This window comes from Pholcus phalangioides, unplaced genomic scaffold (genome assembly GCF_987345545.1).
Source record: "Pholcus phalangioides strain wild (caught in Gottingen) unplaced genomic scaffold, Ppha-v1.0 ptg000013l_1, whole genome shotgun sequence".
Lineage (NCBI taxonomy): Eukaryota > Metazoa > Arthropoda > Arachnida > Araneae > Pholcidae > Pholcus > Pholcus phalangioides.
Genome location: NW_028301606.1, coordinates 12,780,654 through 12,798,495, shown reverse-complemented (window position 1 = coordinate 12,798,495; position 17,842 = coordinate 12,780,654). Strand labels below are relative to the sequence as shown.

Here is a 17,842-nt window from a genome sequence, read left to right as displayed (position 1 = left end):
CCCCCGAAACTGACTTTTAGCTCTGTACTACTCTTATTATAGTCGGTGCCCACATGCAGAAGCCGGGCCCATAACCTGAGATATTCAGTAGGCTCTTTTGTCAGAACCCTTAAAAATGCAAAATAACTATTAAATAACTAGGTTCATCTCGAGGCTCTTTAATGGAAGCTTTTTTCAGCATCCCCCACAGTGGTATGACGGATGGGGAATTCCCACCGTCGCCACAGTCGTGGTCGGCTGAAGTTGGTTTTCTGCGAGCCGATCTCTCCGTTTAAAAGTTTCAGTCTCCACGGAGAGCAACAGGCCTATACAATGGTACAAATATTCCATCATTACTCTTCACACAGAACTGTTACACTGCACACGAACTTCATAGTTCGAAAAATAGATGGTAGATGGCTGCACTATAACAAGGATTACGCAGAATTCAATCGTCCCGTTAGGTTCACAACATGTACACGCACATTCCAATAGGTATCAATTAGTTAGAAGTTCCTCAGAGGAATATGAATGAGGTGCATATGTGGGTTAGTAGTAGTGGGTATGGGAGGGGGAAAGGGTATAAAGAAATATTTACCCGAGACCGTGATTTTACCCATATGTCCATGCATGAGATTAACTTGCCTTTACAACTGCCGAAACACTCGAGAAACACGATAATAATAATAATATACAAGGCGGTAGCGGGGGGAATGACTTGGGAGTCTGCCCCCTCCCCCGGAATATGAGAAAGTGACCGAAAAAAAGGGAAAAAGATGGCCAAATATATTGTTCAATCACTTTGGTCCCCCCCGAATGAAAACTTTCCCCCCTCTCGAACGAAAGGCTACGTGCCTGATAATATACCTTTGTAATATCGAAATCTTTCATGTTTAAAGCGTATTTCTTAATGCGATGAATGTTTTATTTCCTTCCAATATTTGGAAATATGCACTGAAACGACTCTCCAACTACAGGCTGTCCCAGCGAACAGCAATTGTTTTATATCTCTGCAATCGTTTTTTGACTTGAGAGAAACATTCTTTTAATTGCAAAAAGTTTTCAAATCCCATGCGTTACTCAGAATTTCAAAATTCGTTCGAGAGGTCGTATAGATGGAAAAAAATAAAGACCTCAACTTTTTTTACACAGTCCTTGTATGACTTCCAACTATTGAAAAATGTAGATACTACTCTGAAAAGTCATTTGCAAAAGATTTCGTATTTTTAAATGAAATATTCATCGAGACATAAAATACATGACATCATTATGTTTTGGCAACTTTTCGCTGTGCTGGTAAGCTTTCATTGGCTCAAAAGTTGCCATTTTTAGTGACTGTACACGAATAGAATGAACTCAACCATTTTATTTTTTGTTCCCAATAAATAATAATTGCATTTTTGTCACACAATTACAGAATTAATACAACTTTGAGTTTAATTCACGTTTCGCAGCCACACTCTCAGTTATTGGAAACGAATGCTGCAAACCTCAAAGTCAAATATCTCCGTTAATATTGCAACTAAAAATACGAAATGTTTTTGACTTCTCACAGCCACATTTACATTTCACTAATAGGTAGTTTCAGCACACAGGGTCTACATAAAAAGTTAATTCTGGGTTTTTTTATGTAAATGACTCCTTGGAAAATTTACGGCACTTTGAGTATCAGGACATCGTTTGTAAGCTTTTTGTATTTGAAAGTATGTTTCTAAAGCCAACAGTTGCAGATACTAGCTGTGTAGAACACAATTTGGGACAGCTTGTATAGAATCGCTTTCAACGGCAATTCAGTTTTTTATTGCTAGAAATGATTTAATATATGGTATGGCATATTAGTTACAAACTATAAGTATATAAAAAAAGAAGAAAAGCTAGGAATATACAGTATATATATAACTGAGGGTAAAAAGGGATTCACATTAATTTTTGCTGATTTTTGATAACCTTTCTCCATTTTTCGAATTCATATATCTCAATGAATACTTAAAAATGTGGCATCAGGCGAGACAAGGCAACAACTTTCTCTTGGGATTTTGAGCACAGGTTCCGCATAAAAAGTTACTTTTTTATTTTAATAAGTACACTCCTTGTAACTCCTTACAACATGAATGGTGCGTCTGAGTTCTAAACGTTATTTGGATACTTTTTCTAATTGGAAGTATTTCTCTAGGATCGACGGTTCACCAGTAAAATGTCATGCGCCCTGTTATCTATATCTATCCTTGCTAAATCCATGTCAAGCGAAAAACTTAGTTTTCTATAATTCATTTTATTCTGATTAATTTATTCAACATTTTCCACGAGGGTCTCCGGTTCTTCATTAGGTTTCAGGTTCGAAGCCCGTCGTTTTCTGACCAATCCTTCGCTATCTTCATCTCGATGTAAGATAGCGATTCCGTCCAGGACCCGAACTTGTGGAAGTATTTCAGCAACTCTTGACCTGTATTCTCCGGGCAACTGGTTCTGGAATAAACAACCGGTCAAAACTAATATCTCTAGGCGTTCTATCTCGGAAAGATGCTTCAGCTCGTTGATATCCTTGACGTTGTTGTTCGCAAGGTAAAGCACTTTGAGGTTCTTCATATTTGCCAGCGGCCTCAGTTTTTCGATTTGATTGTAGGACGCCCAGAGCTCGATCAATGTTCCCGATAGAACTTCGACGCCGGAGAGGCTCTTCAAGAGGTTACGCGACAACGACAAGATCCTAAGATTCGGGAAACACTGGAGGTTGGTCAATTTCTCGATCAGATTTGTCGATAGGGAGAGTCTCTCGCAAGACTCGTAAAATGGTAGCGACCCGTCAAGTCTCTCGATTGGGGGTTGCCAGCCGTTCAGCTTGAGAACAGAGGCTTCCAGTGCTTTACGCTTGTTGGATGATTCCCATTTCTTAACGGCGTCTTTCAGGGAAAATCCTTTGCTCACGGCAGCGCTTTTTTTCATAACCTGGGGAGAGAATCAACTGATCAATTGGTAAATAAATAGAAAACATGTTGGAAGATAATAACTTAGAATCACTGATGTCCAAAAATATGATTTTGAAGAGTAATTTTGCTCCTCTTCAAAATTTTAAAGGATATTTTTTATAAAATGAGGAGTATTTTTTTTTATCAATGAGAAATAACTTGATTAAAAAAAACATCATCTAAAACTCGAGAAGTATTTCCATTACTCAAAGAAATCTATAGGAGTAAAATTGGATTTCGATGTGTATTGGCGAACACTGCGTAGAACTGTGGTCAAGTGACGTAATTAGTCAATATTAGTTATATTGCAGCATAATTTCGGAGTTCAGATTAGAGTCAATTTGCAGGGCTTCAAACAGACGCGGATTTATTAGTTTGCCGCCTATCTCCCATACTAGGGTAATTTTCTCGACCACTTACTACTGAAATTTGACATTTCTCTAGCATTGCCACTATGGGCTATAATTCCCCCTGCTTTTAATACACTTCTGGCATCAAGTTAATATTCGTTTTCAGCACTGTCTTAACGCATAGCCTGATAACAGCCGGGGCCAGCTCACGTGAATTGAGAAAAAACAAATTTACCAGTCGTTTGTAAAAACAATATACATGTACATACTATATCTACGAAGTAATATGAACATGATAAAAAAAAAGTGATTGAACTTCTGTAAGCCGGAGAGGTGCACAACCTTCTGCCTACTAAAGGGGGTTCATTTGACCCACGAAAGAGTTCTAGTAGAAAATCAACTATACACTCAAATTATAACCGTGACCGTGAAACAGTTATGTAGAGCGCCAGACCTATTTCAATTCTAAAGGTCTACATCTCCTTCATCATGGGGACCACGCCAGTAAGACACCTAGGTTGAACATAATTTTTAGATAAAAATGTGCGAAATCGGGATCCATACCAGTTATCGCCAAAAAAATCCTCAAAAATTTAAGTGAAATTCCCATTTCTCCCTGAAAAATCACCAATCTCGCGAAATGAATGTTACTGAAAATCGCAAATGGATTGAAATGTAATGCCGATAAAAAAAACCTTTAGTTCGATAAATATGTGAAATATATGATGTTTCAATTTTTATCATCATTTTCATTTTTCTGAATAATCAGTCAACATTTTGCAATTTCTTCCCCGTCTCGCACCCCAAAAAATGCTCTCCCACGCCCCCGGTTGGGAACCACTGGTATAGACTATAATTGTGACTATAATTATTCACAGATCACTCAAGTGCCCTTAATCAGTAAATGTATCAATTACTTCAATTTTTAAAAATTTTTTACAAAAGTCGCGGGCCAAATGAATCCGAGAGCCTCATTTGACCCGTAGGCCACGGGTTGAACATGTATGCAATAGACCAAGATGTTCCTCGGGAAAAAATTTATGGAAAACCACTGACAAATTGAGAGGAAAAAAAAATAAATTTTGTAGATATTTACAATACCTGTATTAAAAAAAAAATTAATGTGCGTACTTACTATCTTAACGATAGAAGAGCAGAGAGAAAGAGAGAAAGCACAGGGACGTTAAAACACTTCAAGAAAGGCGACGGGATTTCTCTTTGCTTCTCCTCGAGAAGGACACTTTCTTGGGATTCCAGATAAAAGAAAATGGCCAAAAAACAAAAAAAAAAATGTAAAGATGAAAATCTAATAAGAAGGTTTCCGGAAACACGCGCGTGTGTTGTTTTAACTACAAACCGTTGCGACCCTTTGGACGAATCAATATTCCTGTATCGATTGCTACCTTTCCTCTCTTTCTTTTAAAGGAACATCTTGGAAACATAAGACCTTGTGTTTCCAATCTTAAGAAATAAAGTTATGACTTTTTTTTATATGTGTGTGCATACTATAAACCCAATATTACATATATATATTTCTTGCGTTCACACGTTTTTTGACTACATAATATCATACTGTGGAGTTTGAACGTGCTATCGTACATACACACGAAGAAAATAGTAGACACGTTAGAGAGATAGAAACGGGAATTTTTTCGAGATTTAAACACTCTATCAGAATATAAAAATAGGCATAAAAGAATTTGTTTTCGTTTATTTTTTTAGATCTATATGGATGTAGCCAATGGGGTGATTGGAATAAATTTTCAAACGTGTTTCGGTTAAAGGGGAAATTTTTTTTTTTTTGATAGAATTGCAATTTCAAAATACAGGGTGGATGAAAATTTCTGAATGCATTTTAAAATTTAATAACAAATCAACCAATTGAGATACGGTTTGCACTAAAATACTTATCATGGCCTTGAGTTTTTTTTTTCGGATAAAGAAAAAAGAAAAATTAAAATTTTATTCTCAGGTGGCATTGCAAAACGAAGAAACTAGACATAGCACATAAAATGCATCTGTAGAGCCTCAATATTCTTCTATGTGTAATTATTGTTATACTTTGCACATTGGCTCTCCTACCAAGTACGCTCTGGTCACGTGAAAGAATTTCAGTACATTCTGTACTGAAACGCGAGATTATCACCTGACCGGATGCCCCTTCGGAGGTCCGAAGCAAAGCTGCATTAAGAGTCCTTTAAGCGGCTTTGGTCCGAAGGGCCATGTGTGTGAGAACACCAGATCAGCTCCAGCTCTCACATGAGGAACATCTACGTCGTCTTTCTCTCTCTTAATCTCAATGTAAATATGCACCTGCAAATATCTTTCTAACTTAATAATTGAATATCACGTATATCTCGTATCATGTCTCATCAATACGGAGTCAGATGCGCTACCGTCACCTTAGCACATAACAAACAGTGCATAATTAATTTTCATGGCAATATGCATCCTGGGGAAGAAATTGATGATGTTCTGGGGCCCCTATCTTAGCTGAAGATGTCTGTCCACCAGCTCACATGCTTACTATGGAAAATTATAATACTGAATTCAATTAATACGAGGCCCTGAACGGGTGGGCTCATGTCTTAAGGTGACCATCCCACCACAGCAGTGGCAGCTCGTAACGGAAAATCCTGAGTGTGGGGGTGTGCCAAAATCGTTTCGAAGTTTATTATAATTCATGTAATCAATTACTGTATTTTCGTTAGGGGCCATTCAAGTATTACGTATAAGCAGATTTTCAGCCATTTTTGACCCCGTCCCCCTCTTTGTCAGCAAAACACTCACCCCCCCCCCCTAACAGCAAAATTTTGTCAGCAGCTTAGAATATTTCATATTTTCAAAAAGGGGTTGTTGATGACGTAAGCAACCTTCGAACCCCCCCCTCCCTCCCTCCCTCCCTCCCTCCCTCCTTGTTATCAAAAGTCAGCAAATACGAAACCCCCTCACCTCGATGCTGACATAATACTTGAATGACCCCTTAGTAGAAATATTTTTTTCATTAACTATACATCAATGCCGTACGAAAATAATAACGATCTATATGAATATAACATGAATAGGAACAATTTGTGCAGGGGAGCCAAACTGATATTTTTCAACGTTGAAAATCATCGTATAGGCAGCAGTTGCCGTCCGCAGTCGTTTATCACAAATTGTGGAAATTAGTTATCTTCTTTCAAAATTATATTCTAATTTAAAATATAGATGGCAGCACAAACATTCGCAGAAGCTTCTACTCGCGCGTCGAGATCCGAAGACGGAGGAAGTCTACACACGCATCCTCAGTGTACGTCACTTACCCCGAAATTCCCCAGTAGATGGCGCCACTATTCCGACCAATAAAACCGGCCACAACAATAATTTTTCCCAACTCTAAAACAGCACCGCTAAAAAAATAAGAAACACAAAAAATTCTGGAATTTCGGCGGCTTAAGTCAGCCACCTCGTTGGGCAATTTGCCTGTTGTGGCGTTGTATTTGTATTATTATGAATTGTGGTGATGACAAAAGAAAGAAATGATTCCAGAATTGATGGAAATTTAGAACGAATGGAAGAAAATAGTTTCAGAATTGGATATTTTGAGAATTCCAGAATTGATGAAAATTCGGAAAAAATAAAAATATTTTCAGATTTTCTTCAATTCTGAAATTCTGAAAATTTTCATCAATTCTGTAGCTATTTCTTTCATTTATTCTGAATTTTCCCCAATTCTGGAATTATTCCTTTGTTTTGTTCTCACACAAGTCTGGAATTACTTCTTTCATAATATTCCAGCAAAAAAAATAATATATATTAAGGAAGAAAAAAAATCCGGGCGGGGGCCCCCGCTTTAATTTTCGCACCGTGATCGGGTCTGATAAGGGCGGCTCTGTTTCGATTATGTGAGGAACAATTCAATTGCCTTTAGCACAGTTTGTAAAATTATTTATGTAATTTGAAGTGTCTTAAACATGAAATTGTTCCTTTGGCGTCCTCTGTGCAACCATCTTTTTGAAGCAGAAAAATTTTACACAGTTTTCAGAATCTTTGGCTTCTGCTTTTTGTCCAATCATGGAGCTGGCACCATGCATTTCTCTTTCAGCATGAAACCATTACGATAAAAAAAATTAATCAACACCATTGAAATGAGGTTTTCTGTCCTGATCAAGCTCCCGTTCTCTTTCACCAATATTTTTTCAATTTCATACAAATCTTTCTTAATCCTTGTCACCTGAGCTTGTGAAATTCTATACTAAATTTTGGCAATTTCAGTTCGAATTTTTTTTATTGCATCTAAAACGTTTAATTTGTTGCTGAAACTCTCAAATCCTTTCTTTTCACATTCATTTTTGTTAATTTCAAGATATTGCATGAAGAATTTGGCTGTTGTGAAGATTTTCTTAGATTTTTAATTTCATTGGGAAAGTTAGCGCTCTCTAGTGGCATAACAGAGAACAAAAATAAAATAATTAAATATACTGAAGCTTACAAGGAAAGGGTCGGAAGGTGTCATCCTCAAATGTCAAATGCTTCGAAAAAATTACCACTAATTTTACTCATTTAAATATGCACAAAAATGTAAAAATATCCGGCAGAATTATTATGGGCCACTCAAAAAAATTGTAAATATTTTGAACGCCAATACAGGCTGAAAATGAAAATAAAAATCCCGAAATCCCACAACCCTCTCTAGAATTTTAGAGTGACGGCATTCAAATAACATGGTGATTAGGTACAGCACAGAGAAAGAAAGAAAAAAGAGAAAAACAGTGGAACACCTCTCTGGTTTATACGTCACTCGGTATACGGTTATACGACTTTCACGTTTATACGACGTTTGGGTTACATCGCAATATGTTCCTAAATATTTTAATGTTAAAATAATTCCATTTATTCAACGCAAAAACTAATTTCTCAACGTTTTCACTTCGACTCGCACACCGAATCTTTTGAAAAAACGTCCATCGAAAGCGCGCAATTTTTGTATGCAGTGAAAACGCGTTGCTGCAACAGTTCTTATTGCATATTGTCACTGCAATAGCTATAAATTTTAGGATGATTGCTGACATACGAAAATAGCCAGTAATCTAGCTGATGGCTATTTAGAGTGGCCTTATATGTCTTAACCGGCAACATATTTATCGTGATTTTCAGGTGTTTTATCTGATAAAGATATTATTTTAATAGTTAATCTATATTTACAGTTGTCGCGTGAATCGTAATAAGCGATTACGCGGGGAAAAATTCTTAAAACTATCCCATTAAGGCAGTGGTTCCTAAACTTCTTACGTCACGGAGCACTAATTTCGACAACACTTGTCGACACTGAATCTGGTGATTATGCATAATTGCCGTAATTTCGCATAATCACCTACTATTTTGGTCGGCGAATATGCATAATCACTGATCTATAACATTTACCGTAACATATACAAGATGTTTTTCGAAAAGCGTCGGAAAGTGAAAAAATTCTGTGGTCCGAACTGTTGTTGAAGTTCAATATGGAAAATTACCAGCTTGGATTAAGTTTTTGTTTTTTGTTTTAAAATAGCGACTGGAGGTGGAAGGGGGGGGGAGGATAAAAAAATATAGAAGTTTCTACACAATTCCCAATCAATAAATGCAACAGTTAAACTTGCAACACTGAGAAAGAAAGAAATTAACAACGAAAATTTGAAGGAAATTTTATTCAGATACCGATGATTATAATTTTCGATTTTTACCACTTCTCCCGTGCTAAAATGAGCAGTTATGTAAGAACTCGACTTGCTCAACTTTCAGTACTTGCCATTATTTTCAAATGAAAAGTTCTAACTGCTAACATTTCGTCAAAAATTTCTGTTGAAAAAATGGCAAATGTTTACTGATTTAAAATTATACTTTATGTGTGTGAAAATCATCTAATTTCCGCATTTCTCTCAAAACACACGCACGCACACAAAATTGAAGTTTAGCTGGCGATTTGCTCTATATTCAACTTCAACTCTCAAACGTGTATGTAAGTGAAACACCTCGTACATTTGCGAGGGCCACTATGAAAGGTTTTAGCAGCTCTTAGAGACAGCATAACAACCATTCAGTTGATTTATATTTACATTCATTTAAAGTGCACGGAAAACATTCATGTCTAAGCTCTTATTTTTCATTGAATTTTTTTTTTGTTTTGAAAAAAAATTGTCATTAAAGTTAAATAAAATTGTTTTAATTTTCACGGTAACCAACGAATTGCAGCAAGAGTGAAGCAATCTTGGCTTCAGTATCATTGTTTTCTAGATTGAAAGGCTTGGACAGCCGCTTTCGTTCGGCCTTGCACAGTCGTTCTGCTTGGAAGGTTTTGGAGAGCCACTTTTGTTCTGCTTGGAAGGTTTTGGAGAGCCACTTTTGTTCTGCTTGTTAGGTTTTGGAGAGCCGCTTTCGTTCCGGCAGGCACATTCTTTCTGGTTAGAAGGGCTTGGACAGCTGCTTCCGTTCGGGTTTGCATTTTCGTTCTGATTTGAAGGGCTTGAACAGCTACTTCCGTTCTGCTTTGAAGGGATTCGACAGCCGCTTTCTTTTGGTCTTGCACAGTCGTTGTGCTTGCATAAGCCGTTATGTTAGTTTCAATGCTATTTGGAGGCTAAGAATTCAAAATTTATTTTTAAGAAATTCATTGCGACCCACTCTCTAAGCCATATGGGATAAAACCCTTGGCCCGTGGACCAAATGTGGTCCTGAGGATTTTTCTGATGTGGCCTGCCCACTCAAACCTAATTTTGTAAAAATGAACTAAGCGGCACAGTTACAAATCGTTAGGTGTCCCATGGCACAATTCCAGAGAATTTAAGCGGCCCGTGGCACATTCATAGATCACTTAAGTGATCCGCAACACAGTTCCAGAACACTTAAACAATCGGTGGCACATTTAGATATCCCTTGAGTGTCATGTGGTACAGTTTTAAAGCACTTGCGGCCCCTAGTGCAGCTCTACATAACTCAAGTTACCCGCGGTGCATTCCCAGATTACTCAAGTGATCCGCGGCATAATCACGGATCACCTGAGTGATGCGTGGTGTAGTTCCAGAGCACTTAAGTGGCCCGGAAACATTTTCAGAGCACTTCAGCGGCCCGTACACATTTCCAGAGCACTTAAGCGGCCCGTACAAATTTCCAGAGCACTTAAGCAGCCCGTACACATTTCCTGATCACTTGGATCAGGGAAACATTTAGAGATCATTAAAGTGGCTCTATAGAGGACTCATAAATATGGAGAATGTTTGTTCAGGTGCCTACAAACTGGCGAAAGGTTTTTCTTGTTTGTGGTGCACGGAATAAACCGCCATTAAGAATATTTCATATTTTTATAAAGGTTGGTTGATAACGTAAGCATCATCAAAACCCCCCCTGTCTAAGGCGCCTTTATATGTATTAAGGAGTTCTACCCCTGTCATCAAAAGTCAGCAAATCGGAACCATCCTCTTGATGCTGACGTAATACTTGAATGAGCCCCCCTACAACCAAGGCCACAACCGAACGGGCAAGTAGGGTGTATTAGGATAAATAAGCTACACTCGAAAAAGAGGGCAATTATGATGCACCTTAAAAAAAATCACTTCATTGTCGACCAAACCAAACCTAAAAAATATATTTGAATTGCTCGTTTCTTCCTCTTTTTATGTCCTATTACCTCTTACAAAATTTAAAGCGCATTCAAGGCATTAAAAAGAAAGAAATTATGACACCTACATTTTTGGAGTCAAAAACTTTTGGGAGGTACAGCAACAACTTTTACTGTAACTTGAATTAAAAAAAAAAATCTTTGCAAAGCATGTAGTTTCCTAAAATATTTCCTAGAAGAAACTTTAGCACACACTGATGCAGTTTCATAAACGATAGCTGCTTTTTTTAAAATATTTGAAACTGCATTTCATAAAATTCAGTGCACATCTACAACGTACTCAGGAACATAGTTATTGTGGATTAAGGCATGCGTGGTTTGTATTTGAAACTGGCGAGAGAATTTTAATTAAAATGATTTTAAATAAAACTGAATTTTTTGTTTTTTTTTAACTTAATAAGGTAGGAAGAGATTTTTCTTTTTCTCATAGAGAATTCAGATTTTTCTTTTAGGTCATAAAAATCCTAGCCCAACCAATTCAGCTCAGATATCAGAGATAGGAAGCATTAGTGCCGCCATCTAGTGTACAATAAAATAAACTAAGATAAATACAAAAAACTTTGAAAACATGAAACTAACATTTTTTTAACATGACTTTTATATCTGTATATTCTATTTTTATTTTTTGGAAATTTTCAGTAGAAATTAGAATGTTACGAAAAATTTTTTAGACATATTTTTTCATCAAGTTTTGAGGTAATTAAAAATAAATAAAATATAAAATAAATTTATTTACAACGCTTTGCCCAACCTTCTTAAGCCCGTGGCCCCGTATTATCTGTCCCTCTACCTTCATCCAAGAGAGCAAGAGAGACCGTATTATTAAATAAATGTAGTCAAAATTTATAATCAACAACAATTTTGTAAATAAGATCTATCTCTGGACGTCTGCGTCAGGCACAGATAGGATGAGCATCCCTCCCGAGAACCATATTATGTGGAAAAAATAAGTACGTGTAGAATACGTGGCAGTCCAACAAACCTACGACCTTCCTTCAGTGCTTACCCTTGGGCTAGAATTCTGTGAGCTTTTTTTTTTCCTTCTTGGGGGGGATTCTATGCATGACTGTCTCACCTGGTCCTTGGGTGAAATGATGTTTTGGGGGCCCCATAGTTAGCTGGAAGTGAACAACTTATATATTTACAGTCGAAAACCATCTCACGTAGGCCCAAAATTTACAAAACGCCTGGCCAATGCTCAAATACGGACCATGGGTTAAGATAGGCCCTTGTTCTATGAACAGCTCTGCTGAATTCTGTAAGTACTCCTATTTGTACCACCATATTTCACTTGAAAGCTTTATCTTTACACAGCTCTCTGAGGCCCACTTCACCAGTTGTCGTGGCTCCCCTTTCATCTGATTTTCAACCGTGGCCTCTTAGACTATCCCAGGACCGCAAGGGGGCCATGTGGGCACAGGTTGAGAAACACTGGTTTACAGGATTCGAACCTGTGCGAGGAAACCGCAATGGATCGCATGTCCATCGCCTTAACCACTCGGTCATGATTGCTTAACCGGCAACGCTAACGCACAATACCTAATTTATTTGGGCATGTAGGGGCAATAGTAGACATTGTCTTGCATAAGTTTGATCCCAGAACAATGCAAATACGGGACATGTCCTGGTGCCTTGGTACAAAACGAGCATATTCCGCAAGAATGACTCTAATATCTGTCTCCGTTTTCTTGCTATCCCCATTTTGAAAACCATCAGTCGATTGTGGGATAATCTGTATTAATCTGTAACCTCAAAGAGGCAACTTACTCATTTTATGAAATGAATAATACTCTTGATCCGTTATCAGAAAAATTCTCTAATCCGGAGTCAGCTACGTTCAGACTCCAAAGGGCCTCCCTGGCCAACCCTGACCAGGGCCGAAACCAAGTACTTTGTTAGCCGGAGCAAGTACGCATTTTGGGGGGGGGGGTCCTGGCAGCAATGCCCTTCTCCAGCCTTTGCATCATCATCTCATCATGTCCCCCAACCCTTCATGTCTATCACTGACTATGGCATGTTTTACGTTCTGTCGGATTCAGCATTACAGTGGTTTTATATACATGGTATCTGGACTGAAAGATATCTAAAAAATAAAAATGACTGAAAATAAATATCTAAAAGTAACGACTTATAGTGGGAGAACCACTCATGACAAAACTGATGCATTCAAATTATATTGAAAAGGATAATTCCTTAAGTTTATTTGCATGGTAACAATGCTAAATGTCAGCACAATCAGTGCCAGAGCCGACTTTTAACTTGAAGCCCTGAGGGCCCGAAGAAATATTGGCCCCCCCCCTCCCCCCCCCGAGTACGATCGAAGATGTTTGGTACGTCAGCAAATACAGTACATGTTTGTAAACACAACAAAAAAGGATATGCACTATTTTATATGAAAAACGTTGCGCAAAATTTTCATAAGATAGAATATTTTTCGTCCTCTAAATACAGTATTAGAGAAATCATTGATAATGCTATCAAAATCTAATTTTTGAGTTATCTCACAACTCTTTATACATAATTATTTGTCTATTAATGATTAGTTATAATATTGAAATTTATATTTAATAGGGTTTGCTAATAATGAGAATTTTAGAAAAAGAATGATGCAATTTAGGGACATTTTTTTTATCTACCAAAATTTCACAATCTTAAATTTATAAAAATTTGAGTAAAATATGTCCACTATGATGAATTGCCGACCCCCCCCCCCGGCTCATGTTGCCCATGCGGAAATCAGACCCTGATTAGTGGTTCTGCTGATGTCCAAACGGTATTGAATCTCTCGCCAAGTGTTTAACAGCATTTGAGGTGCATTTGAGGTGCAACATTAAACCAGTTGCTGCAGAGATAAGCCGTTTCAGATATGCGAGAGGCTTCACATTTTACCTAGTTCGTACACAGCATTTAACACGAGTCACTGATTAAATTCAGCTAATCTAAGCCAGGGCTTGACAAATCCCAGTCACCAGGTCACTATGGCGATTGAAAAGTTGGGATAGCTCCTCAATTTTTCTTCTACGTATGATAACTGAATGAAGTCTGAGGACAGCACAAAATTATCGAAAATTATTTCAGTGTCCCCCAAGTCCCGGAAAAGTCACTGACTATACCATTTTGCCTCGATTTTATGGGAAAAAAATGCTTGCATAATCTGGCATTTTGCTGGCACCCAATTTGTTTTCTAATTTGTCAAGCCCTGGTCTTAAAAAAGCATTGGGAATTATGTTGTGGTGTCAGCCAACAACTCCTATAGAACGATACAGTATGCTACTACTACAACTCACCCACACGCTCACTTTGTAAACATTCTCCTGTATCTAGAGCCGTGTTAACGCATGAACCCCACCGGAAACGGCCCGGGGGCCACAAGTGCACAAGAGGCCTCCTGATAATTAGATTTTGTGCTGTAATTACAAAAAGAAAGCATATAGATATTTTTAACTAGGTATGTTCAGCTCTTTTGTGACCACATAATATCACGCATGGGGGCTCCATGGTACTATTAAGACGGCCCTGCCTGTACCTTCCGAATGCTTACAATGGACTTTCCCAACTTCAACCATTTCGGTTCCAACTGATGCTCATTTCACGAAAAAGAGGAATTTTGTTTTCTATAGGCGTCATTTGTCTGTTACTAGAAGCACTAAATAATTAATTATTTCGATAAGTTTTGTCCACTTTTAAAATAATCGGATACTGTGAACTATCAGTTAATGCGATGTTTCTTTTGCCTTCATGAGCATGAATCATTTAAGCTGGGTTTTCTAGGAACAGGTTTTCTGTGCAAGGTGAATCGCACAGCGCGACGCGCCGTCCACTCAGCAATAGGAAAAACGGTATGACTGCTTTAGGCATGAGCCTAACACGCCTCACGCCAGCGCTTTACGTCGGGCGTGATGGGCCGACTGCTTCTGGAGAAGTCAAATGCATCGCGAGCCGCGCATTTCAACGATCTTCTCTTTTCACTTTTGTGTGTTGTGTTGTCTTTCCCTTCCTCTTTTATTGTGCAAGTGGATGTGCTGACGACAGAACAGGTGATACGTCACGCTAGGAAACACAAACACGAAGCGTGATGAAGTTACACGTTTCTGAAGACGCGAAATGGTCCTATTCGGTGCACGCGGTGCAGAAAAACTTTATCCTACAAAAATCCGGCTTTAAATAACGTTTGAAATCTTGATTCCCTTAGTAATGTATTTCGTGGGGCCTGTTTATTATGTTTCAAATGTAGGAGCCAGAGTTAGGTTGCGCATAGCCCGAGCGGCGTGGTGGTAAGATGCTCGTTTACCGTTGTGAAGGTTGTTGTCGCGGTCCCAGGTTCAAACTCAAGGGAAGATGTAAAAAACATATTTTCTCTAACGAGCTTGAGGCGAACGACGATAGACAGCGCCTTCGTTTTCAACTTATCTCATTAATGGCAGTAAATTGCAATATGGCCAGAGATGGTGTTTGGTGAAGTAAAAAGTAGAGCAGGATTTTTCAAAAAGACTTGCTATTGTTTCAGCGTCATTGTGTATTACTTGGGGGTGGTTATGAGTTAGTTCCGAATTTCATTTTCATTGGCAGACCTGTTTTCTCTAAATAATTACAATTTACACCCTCTGGTGATAACGCTGAAAACATTGGGGGAAAAATTCTGAAAGGAATTATGACCATCTTTCAAACAACTAACACCCGTTTCTTTGCGGCTCGCCGTGTCTGTGTATTTTCAGAAACAAGCAACAAAGAGTTTAGAGTGTCCATTCTAAATTATCATCGGCTAGCTTAATGGCTATTTTCATATATGTCAACAATCACCTTTAAATTTATAGTTTTTGCGGTGATAATATGCAAGAACTGTTTTAGCAACACGTTTTCATTGCCTACAGAAATTACGTGTGTTTGAAGGATATAAATGATATTAAAAAAAAAAAATTTGGAGTTCGAGTCGAAGTGAAAAACGTCGAATATAATTGAGGTTTATATGTATAAGAACCAATTACGACGAAGCCAAACGTCGTACAAATGTGAAAGTCGTATATCTGAGAGGCGTATAAACGAGGTTCCATTGTATTTTGTGAGCCAGTTGCAATCAAATCGATCTACAGTGATGAAAAAAAATAAAATTACAATGCCGGAGTATTTTTTTTCCACCATGCAATGAATTTTCATTGCAATTGTCCTAAACAACAAGAGCAGTGAGAAACATGTGTACAATACACGTCACAAGTTGAATGAGAGATACTATCTGCTCAATGTAACCACGCGTGAAATAGCACGCCATGCTCCTCAACCATTCATTTCGGTCAAACGGAGTTATTCAGGGTCGTCGTCAGTTAGAAAAAAAAAAAAAAAACTCTCTTTTCCCCCCCAAATATATTTAAATTTGTTTTTCTTCATTTATTTATTTTTTGACCGAAAACAATTCAGACGGGATTCAAAGGGTGTGGTGAGAAACAACAACAAGAAAAGACATGGGAAAATGGGTTTCTTCCTTTAGTAAAGAATTCTATTATGTTTAGGTGTTTAACACACGTATTTGACGCTTTTAGGTTTTTCTATTTTGAAATGTCCATGACCGATCAAGAAACTATTTTCTTTCTACCTGTTCTTTTCTATTCTTGAACACTTATGTTTCATGCAAGTAGAGCAGAATGTACCTGAATGAATGTATGAATACCGGCAAAGTAGATCCAGGTTTTTAGGGGAGTCATTATCATTTCAAATAACAATTATCAACTTGGTGGCCCGCGATTTTCATCACAATTTCTTTCACCATTAAATTACGTAATTGGAAGAATATTTTTATTGAACGCTTGGCAAATCACAATGTATTTCAATCAATCAAATATGGTACAGACTTCAGCTCAATTATGTTTTTTTTATTGTACGTGTACCGAGTTCGAAAATTGTAGCTCATCATAGTTGTAATTTATTTGAGCGTTTGTGAATCATTTGAACATTTCGCCAAATTTGGATTTTTCTTTGATATCCAATGAAATTTAAAGGAATTTGAATACCATTTTTTACTGTTATACATTGGCAGAGATACCCTTAGGGGTGTGGGACGGGAGCGGGCTTACCAGTCCCCCCCCCCACCCGATTTGTGGGGTTCTGCACTCATGATAAATTATATTGGAAGCTTTCCCCAAAATTCTTAACTTATTTTCTTCTTTAATTGTGAATTTTCATCCATTTTGGATTTATTACTTTCATCAATGCAGAAATTATATCTTTCATTAATTCTTGATTATTCATCATTCCATCAATTCTTCATCATTGGTTCTGAAAATATTCCAGTAATTTTATTGAAGTATTTTTCATTAACTCTGGAAATACTTCAATAATTATTGAAATATAATTTTCATTACTGAGTTTTCATAAATTGCGGAATACCCTTTCCCACAATTCTGAAAATATCTCTCATTAATTACGAAATTATTTCTCATTAATTTTGAAATTATTTTTCATCAGTTACGAAATTATTTTTCATAAATTACGAAACTATTTCTCATTTCTTCTGAAATGATTCCTCCCAATACGTAGCTCCGAAATGTTTTCTGAACGAACATTTGAAATTATTCCTTTTTGTGACCAATTCCTGAATAATTTTTTTTTCTCTGAGGAGTTTATTCAGCATTTTTATCTCTGTATTTATCAGGACTCTGTAACTATATACCGTATATACTTGTGTATAAGCCGAGTTTTTTTTGTGATAAAATTCGTTCCTTAGGGGGGGGGGGGGGGTCGGCTCATATTCGGGTCAGTTTTTGATGATAAAATATCGACCCCGCAATCAGTAGTCATTTTTGTAGCAGTGTTCGAGAAACCGGGATTATTGGTACGGGATATGTTCAAACCCCACTGAACCGATAATGTCAAAGCCGAGGCAAAGAAATCGAAAACGTCATTGGCTTTGATTCCAG

At 37.5% G+C, this 17,842-nt stretch overlaps 1 pseudogene; it reads right to left on the bottom strand.

Annotated features, from left to right (window-relative positions):
* Nucleotides 1-1,860: 1,860 nt before the first annotated feature.
* Nucleotides 1,861-2,922, bottom strand: LOC149078615 (dynein axonemal light chain 1 pseudogene; annotated as a pseudogene).
* Between the last annotated feature and the right edge of the window lie 14,920 nt (nt 2,923-17,842).